The sequence below is a fragment of the Sciurus vulgaris genome (genome assembly GCF_902686455.1).
Source record: "Sciurus vulgaris genome assembly, chromosome: 1".
Lineage (NCBI taxonomy): Eukaryota > Metazoa > Chordata > Mammalia > Rodentia > Sciuridae > Sciurus > Sciurus vulgaris.
Window position 1 is genome coordinate 155931346 of NC_136461.1, and position 9701 is coordinate 155941046.

The window sequence follows — 9701 nt, forward strand, 5'->3', positions numbered from 1 at the left end:
TGTATGAGAAAAGATGGCCAACCTAACTCATAAATTAAAATTCAAGATCTCACTTCTCACCCAAAAACTGACAAAAATTTAAACAAACAATATATTATTTTGTTGTAATGGAGCAATTATATGTGAAGTGGGAATGCAAAAAAAAAAAAAAAGAAAGAAAGAAAATGTACACACAAATATTTGGCAGTATCTATAAAAACTACTTATGCATTTTCCTTTTGACTCAGCAATCCCAAATCTGGGAATCTGTCTGAAAGTGGCACAACTGTGAAATGTTTTATATACAAGGTTATTCATTACAGAATTATTTTTAATACTAGCACTAGAAATAATTCAAATATCCATCAATAGGTACTGCTTGAATAAATTATGATAAATTAAGTATCACATAGCATAAAAAGGAATGAAGAAGACTGTCATACCCTTGTATGAAATGATCACCAGGCTACACTACAAAGTGAAGAAAGTGCAAAACGGTATGTCCAATATGCCATCTTCTCCATATGAAAAATAGCATGTATTTATTTAGCAAATTATATTTGAAAAATAACTTTTTGTACTATAAAATATCTGGTTATGAAAATAAATAGCTATAGAAAGTGAAAAGAAAGGTGACAGAAGGAACAAGAATTGAAGCAAAGCCCAAAAATATGAAAATGAAGTAAGAGAAAACCTAATTATATATCAAATTAAAGACACAAATGCAAAAAATTATTTCTCCACATAATATTTTGACTTTTTATACTTGGTAGAATCTAATATATTCAATAGAAAAATAGAATTCAAAAGAAATCTTAGTCTAATTAGTAGCAATGATACTGTTAATGCTCCTGAAATTATACATATATATAAGAATAATAAAAATATAGCAAAATTTAATATTAAGTAGTAAAATTTAAATTTAATGTCATTAAATTTAATCTTAGATTATTTAATGTTGTAACTGAATTATTTAATGTTAAGTAAATTTTAATATTAAAGATAGAGAAATACACTACATAAAAGCAATGCAAGTATAAAATCAAAAAAGTTGAATTAGTCATTTTTATAAGGTTAACATTAACTTATATCAAAGTCAGATAATGACTCTATGAGAAAAGAAAATTACAGGCCAGGGGAGGAGCTGCACGGCGAGCTGTTTGGACTCAGAGCGACCGCTCCTGAACGCCAGGGCCTGCCCGGAGGAGGAGGAGGAGGAGGAGCGCAGCAGGTCCCTTGGACTCGCAGTGACTGCATCAGAGCTCCAGGCGGCTGCTCAGAGGAGGAGGCAAGTGGTGAGTTGTTTGGACTCAAAGCGACCTCTCCTGAACACTGGGGGCTGCCCGGAGGAGGAGGAGGAACAGGGAGGGTCACTTGGACTCGGAGTGACTGCCCAGGGCTACGGGTGGTTGGCAGGAGGAGGAGGCACACAGTGAGCTGCTTGGAATCCTAGTGACTGCACGGGAACACCGGGCGGCTGTCCAGAGGAAGAGGAGTGTGGCGAGTCACTGGGACTCGGAGCGATTGTATGGGGCTCCAGGTGGCTGCTCAGAGGAGGGGCCGCATAGCCAGGCGATTAGGTGCAGAGCAGGGTCCCAGGACCTAGGAGGCTTCTTGGTGGAAGAGCCGCACAGAGACACGCTTAGGGGCGGAACGAAAGTTCCAGGACTGTGGGCAGATTCTCTGAGGAGAGGCAGCCTAAGGAGATTCATCTGCGAAGGGTGAGGCTCCCAGGCCCAGGAGGTAGGTCCGGGCCCCTGGGAACGCTGCAGAGGATGGCAGCCCAGCCCAGGCAGTAGTAGTAGATTGAGGGGATCCTCTAGGAGGGGAACTGATCAGCGAGACCTCCCCACCGGGTGAGTCTTCCCTGCCGGGTGAGGTTTTCCCACAGGATGGTAAAACCAGAGACACAGGCCCAAACAGGCCTTGCCTCAGCCCACAGCCTAGTTTCCCTTTGGATGACCACTGGTCAACAAGTGGAGGCACCTCTACCCACTAACAGGGAATATACCCCACCTGAAGGCCACCACCCCTAGAGAGGCAGCATCCTTGTGGAGCACCGCACTATCAACTTCCTCTGAGACTTCAGCCTACTGAAGGGTAAGAGGGGATATACTAGAAATCTTCAGGGACATTGTAAGTCAATAGAGGAAATCTGCAATATCTCAGCAGTCCATTTATACCTGAACAATATGAGAAAACAAGGGAAGAAAATGCCCCAAACAAATCTAGATGTTACACCAATAAAACCCAATGACAGCATGGCAGAAGAAATGACAGAAAAGGAGTTCAGAATGTACATAATTAAAATGATCAGGGAAGCAAACGTTGAGATGAAAAGAGCAAATGCATGCACTGAATGATGAGATGAAAGAGCAAATGCAGGCATTGAATGATCGCACCAATCGACAGTTTAAAAGAGCAAATACAGGAAGCAAAAGATCATTTCAATAAAGAGTTAGAGATATTGAAAAAAAACAAACAGAAATCCTTGAGATGAAGGAAACGAAAAACCAAATTAAGAACTCCATAGAAAGCATATCCAATAGGATAGAACACCTGGAAGACAGAACCTCAGACATTGAAGACAAAATATTTAACCTTGAAAACAAAGTTGAACAAACAGAAAAAATGGTAAGAAATCATGAACAGAATCTACAAGAACTATGGGATATCATGAAAAGGCCAAATTTAAGAATTATTGGGATTGAGGAAGGCCTAGAGAAACAAACCAAAGGAATGAGCAATCTATTCAATGAAATAATATCAGAAAATTCCCCAAATCTGAAGAATGAAATGGAAAATAAGTTCAAGAGGCTTATAGTACTCCTAATATACAAAATTACAACAGAACCACACCAAGGCACATTATTATGAAAATCTTAACATACAAAATAAAGACAGAATTTTAAAGACAGTGAGAAAAAAGAATCGAATTACATTCAGGGGGAAACCAATAAGAATATCAGCAGATTTTTCAATCCAGACCCTAAAAGCTACAAGAGCTTGGAACAACATTTACGAAGCCCTGAAAGAAAATGGATGCCAACCAAGAATCTTATACCCAGCAAAACTTACCTTCAAATTTGAAGATGAAATAAAATCCTTCCATGATAAACAAAAGCTAAAAGAATTTACAAAAAGAAAGCCAGCATTACAGAACATTCTCAGCAAAATATTCCATGAGGAAGAGATGAAAACAAAGAAGCAAATCAGCAAAGGGAGGAATTCTCCTAAAGGAATTGTCAAATAAAGGAGGAACCAAGTCCTGTCAAATAAATAAATAAATAAATAAATAAATAAAATTTTTAAATGAACCAAATGACTGGGAATACAAATCATATCTCAATAATAACCCTGAATGTGAATGGCCTGAATTCATCAATCAAAAGACATAGACTGGCAGATTGGATTAGAAAGAAAGATCCAACAATATGTTGCCTGCAAGAGACTCACCTCATAAGAAAAAGATACCCATAGACTAAAGGTGAAAGGATGGGGAAAAACATACCATGCACATGGACTCAGCAAAAAAGCTGGAGTATCCATCCTCATTTCAGATAATGTGGACTTCAAGCCAAAGTCAGAAGGGATAAAGAAGGACATTTCATACTGCTTAAGGGAAGCATAAATCAGCAAGATATAACAATCATAAACATCTATGCCCCAAACAGTGGCTCATCCATGTAGGTCAAACAAATCCTTCTCAATTTCAGAAACCAAATAGACCATAACACAATAATACTAGGTGATTTTAACATGCCTCTCTCACCGCTGGACAGATCTTCCAAAACAAAAATTGAACAAAGAAACCATAGATCTCAATAACACAATCAATAATTTAGACTTAACAGACAATTATAGAGTATACCATCCAACCAAGAGCGAATACACTTTTTCTCAGCAGCACATGGATTCTTCTCTAAAATAGACCATATATTATGCCACAAAGCTAATGTTAGCAAATACAAGAAGATAGAGACACTACCTTGTATTCTATCAGATCATAATGGATTGAAGTTAGAAATAAATGAAACAGTAAAAAACAGAAACTACTCCAACACCTGGAGATTAAACAATATGCTATTATACGATGAATGGATAACAGAAGATATTAGGAAGGAAATTAAAAAATTCTTAGAGGTAAATGAGAACAAAGAAACATCATATCAAAATCTCCGGGACACTATGAAAGCGGTACTTAGAGGAAAATTTATTTCATGGAGCGCATTTAATAAAAGAAGTAAAACTCAACAAATGAACAACTTAACACTACAGCTCAAAGCCCTAGAAAAAGAAGAACAGACCAGCACCAAAAGTAGTAGAAGACAGGAAATAGTTAACTCAGAGCTGAAATCAATGAAATTGAAACAAAAGAAACAATACAAAAAATTGACAAAATAAATAGTTGGTTCTTTGAAAAAATGAACAAAATTGATAAACCTTTAGCCACACTAACAAAGAGAAGACGAGAGAAAACCCAAATCACTAAAATTCGGAATGAACAAGGAAATATCACAACAGACAGGATTGAAATACAAAACATACTTAGAAGCTATTTTGAAAATTTGTACTCCAACAAAACAGAACACCTCGAAGACATCAACAGGTTTCTAGAGACATATGAATTGCCTAAACTGAACGAGGAGAACATACACAATTTAAATAGACCAATTTCAAGTAATGAAATAGAAGAAGTCATCAAAAGCCTACCAACAAAGAAAAGTCCAGGACCAGATGGGTTCTCAGCCGAGTTCTACAAAACCTTTAAAGAAGAGCTCATTCCAATACTTCTCAAAGTATTCCATAAAATAGAAGATGAGGGAACCCTCCCAAACTCATTCTATGAAGCCAATATCACACTGATACCTAAACCAGACAGGGACACATCGAGGAAAAGAAAATTTCAGACCAATATCCTTAATGAACATCGACGCAAAAATTCTCAACAAATTTTAGCAAATCGCATACAAAACATAGTAAAAAGATAGTGCACCATGATCAAGTGGTTTTATCCCAGGGATGCAAGGTTGGTTCAACATCAGAAAATCAATAAATGTCATTCATCATATCAATAGACTTAAAGTCAAGAATCACATGATTATTTCAATAGATGCAGAAAAAGCATTTGATAAAATACAGCACCTCTTCATGCTCAGAACACTAGAAAAAATAGGGATAGTGGGAACATTCCTTAACATTGTAAAGGCCATTTATGCTAAGCCCATGGCTAATATCATTCTAAATGGTGAAAAACTGAAAGCATTCACCCTAAAAACTGGAACAAGGCAAGGGTGCCCTCTTTCACCACTTCTATTCAATATCGTCCTTGAATCTCTAGACAGAGCAATTAGACAAACCAAAGAAATTAAAGGGATACGAATTGGAAAAGAACTCAAACTATCCCTATTTGCTGATGATATGATTATATACTTAGAGGAACCAGGAAATTCCACCAGAAAACTTTTAGAACTCATAAGTGAATTCAGTAAAGTAGCGGAATATAAGATCAATGCACATAAATCTAATGCATTTTTATACATAAGTGATGAATCTTCAGAAAGAGAAATTAGGAAAACTACCCCATTCACAATAGCCTCAAAAAAAATAAAATACTTGGGAATCAATCTCACAAAAGAGGTGAAAGACCTCTACAATGAGAACTACAGAACACTAAAGAAAGAAATTAAAGAAAACCTTAGAAGATGGAAAGATCTCCCATGTTCTTGGATAGGAAGAATTAATATTGTCAAAATGGCCATACTACCTAAAGTGCTATACCGATTCAATGCAATTCCAATTAAAATCCCAATGATGTACCTTACAGAAATAGAGCAAGCAATTATGAAATTCATCTGGAAGAATAAGAAACCCAGAATAGCTAAAGCAATCCTCAGTAGAAAGAGCGAAGCAGGGGGTATCGCAATACCAGATCTCCAACTCCAATACAAAGCAATAGTAACAAAAACGGCACGGTATTGGTACCAAAATAGAAAGGTAGATCAATGGTACAGAATAGAGGACACGGACACAAACCCAAATAAATACAATTTTCTCATACTAGACAAAGGGGCCAAAGATATGCAATGGAGAAAAGATAGCGTCTTCAACAAATGGTGCTGGGAGATTTGGAAATCCATATGCAACAGAATGAAACTAAACCCATATCTCTCACCATGCACGAAACTAAACTCAAAATGGATTAAGGACCTCGGAATCAGACCAGAGACCCTGCAGATTATAGAAGAAAAAGTAGGTCCAGATCTTCAACATGTCGGCTTAGGACCAGACTTCCTCAACAGGACTCCCGTAGCACAAGAAATAAAAGCAAGCATCAATAACTGGGATAGATTCAAACTAAAACACTTTCTCTCAGCAAAGGAAACTATCAGTAATGTGAAGAAAGATCCTACAGAGTGGGAGAATATCTTTGCCAATCATACTTCAGATAGAGCACTAATCTCCAGAATCTATAAAGAATTCAAAAAAACTCTACTCCAAGAATTCAAACAGTCCAGTCAACAAATGGGCTAAGGAAATGAATAGACACTTCACAGAAGAAGATCTACAAGCAATCAACAAACATATGGAAAAATGTTCAACATCTCCAGTAATAAGAGAAATGCAAATCAAAACCACTCTCAGATTCCATCTCACCCCAATTAGAATGGTGATTATCAAGAATACAAGCAACAACAGGTGTTGGCGAGGATGTGGGAAGAAAGGTATACTCATCCATTGCTGGTGAGGCTGCAAATTAGTGCAGCCACTCTGGAAAGCAGTGTGGAGTTTCCTTAGAACGTTTGGAATGGAACCACCATTTGACTCAGCTATCCCACTCCTCCGCCTATACGCAAAGGAGTTAAAATCAGCATACTACAGAGATACAGCCACATCAATGTTCATAGCTGCTCAATTCACAATAGCCAGATTGTGGAGTCAACCTACATGTCCTTCAATTGATGAATGGATAAAGAAACTGTGGTATATATATAGTCCAATATTACTCCGCCATAAAGAATGATAAAATTATGGCATTTGCAGGCAAATGGATGAAATTGGAGAATATCATGCTAAGTGAGATAAGCCAATCTCAAAAAGCCAAAGGATGAATGATATCGCTAATAAGTGGATGATGACACATAATGGGGGGAGGGAGGAGTTAGTGTTAGGGTTAGAGTTAGGGTTAGGGAGGGGGACAAGAATGGAGGAAGGAAGGAAGGACTGTATAGAGGGAAAAGAGGGGTGGGGTTGTGGGGGGAAGGGAAAAAATAACAGAATGAATCAAACAACATTACCCTATGTAAATTTATTATTACACAAATGGTATGCCTTTAAGCCATGTACAAACAGAGAAACAACATGTATCCCATTTGTTTACAATAAAAAAAAATAAGAAAAAAAAGAGAAAATTACAGACCAATATTCTTGATGAAAATAGATGCAAATATCCTTAACAAAATATTAGTAAAATAAATTCAATGGCACATAATTGAATTACACACTATGAACAAGTAATAATTAATCTTTGGATGCAGGTATCATTCAACATACGTAAGTCGACAAATGTGATAAACCACATTAACAGAATAAAGGATAAAAATCATGATCATCTCAAAATATGTATTTGATAAAATTCAATTTTCTTTCAAAATTAAACTCTCAAGAAATTAGTATAGAAGGAATGTACTTCAACACAACAAAAGTCATATATGGCAAGCCCTCAGCTAACACCATACTCAATGGTGAAAAGCTTCCAGCTTTTCATCTGAGATTAGAAATAAAACAAGGTTCCCCTCTCACTACTTTTATTCATCACAGTACAGGAAGTCCTAACCAGAGCAATAAAGCAAGAAAAAGAAATAAAAGACGCCAAATAGAAAAAGGAGAAGTGAAATTATCACTATTTGCTGATGCCCTGATCTTATTTTTAGAATACCCTCAAGACTCCATTGAAAAACTATCAAATGGATTTAGTAGTGGTATCAAATGGCTTCAGTAATTGATTCATTTGGTAGAACTACCAGATGGATTCAGTAAAGTTACAGGATGCAAATAAACATAAAAACAATCAGCATTCTATATACTAACAAATAACTGTGCAAAAAGAACCCCAAAAAGCAATTCCATTTACAATACCATCAAAAATAAAATAAAAATACTTAGGGAAAAAACTTACTTATGAATGTGAAAGATTTGTACAATGAAAACTTTAAAAGTATTGATGAAAATTTTGAAGAAGACACAAATAACATAGAATTATGTCCCAGGTTTATGGATAGAAAGACTTAATAAGGTACCCAAACTCTTCTACAGAATCAATGCAATCTTAATCAAAATTGCAATGAAATTTTTCACAGAAACAAAAAAGCAACTCCAAAATTTGTGTGGCACTAAAAAAAGAAAACTGAATAGCCAAAACTATTTTGAGTAAAATTAATAAAGTTAGAGGTATTTCATTACCTGATTTCAAAATATAATTAGTTCTCTGTATCCACGGGTTCTGCATCTGTCAATTCAAATACAGATTGAAAATATTTGAGAAAAAATTTATCATCCAAACATGTACGACTTTTTTTTGTTCTTATAGTTATTCCCAAAACAATGTAGTATTACAAATATTACATAACATTTACAACATATTAGGTATTATTAGTAATCTAGAGATTAATTAAAGTATATTCAATGATGTGTGTGGATTATTTGCAAGTACTACACCATTTTATACAAAGGACTTGAGCAACCACAGACTTTGGTATCTGTGGAGAGTTCCAGAATAGAAGCTTCAGAGATACCAAAGGTAAACTGTAATATGAAGCTATTGTATTAGTTAGGGTCTGCCATAGAGACAGAACCAAGAGGAGACTAGATGATTGATTGATTGATTGATTGAATCATTGAAATAATCATACATATATGATATATTAAAGAAGTTAACTTGTGTAATTATGGAGACAGACACAGAATGCCCACGATAGTCAAGGAGGCCAGGAGCATGGCTCAGTCCAAGCTCAAACACTGCAGAAGCAAGGAAATAGATAGAATAACTCTTGGTCCAAGACTGAAGATCTGAGAATCTAGCAGGCCACTGGTCCCAGAGTCCAAAGTTTGGAGAATCTGATGTTCTGACTTCCAAGAGCAGGAAGAAAAATGTCCCAGTTCCAGGGAAAAAAAGAGGATGAATTTGCCTTTCCCCTACCTTTTTGTTCTTTCTGGGGCTCCAACCTATTGTATGGTACCCCGTCACACTAAAAGCAGATCTTTTTCACTTAGTCCATCAATTCCCATGCCAATATATTCCAGAAACACCTTCACAGAAAATGTTTTACCAACTATGTATTGTTTAATCCTGTCAAGTTTTCACCTAATATTAACCATCATATTCATAGTAATCAAAGCAAGGTGGCAAAAACAGATATACAGACCAGTGGAACAGAATAGAGTGCTCAGAAAAACATCTACATATTTGTCAGTTATCTTCAATGAAGGCACCATAAAATGAAGCTTTGTGGAAAAGAAACACAATGAGGAAAGAATAATCTCTTTGATAAATAGTGTTGGGAAAATTGAATATTTATATACAGAAGAATGAAATTACATCTCACACCATTCATTAAAAAAAAACACAAAATTGTATCAAAGACTTGTACATAAGACACAAAGCTATAAAACTATTAGAAGAAAACATAGGGGAAAAGATGCTTCACATTACTCTGGGGAAT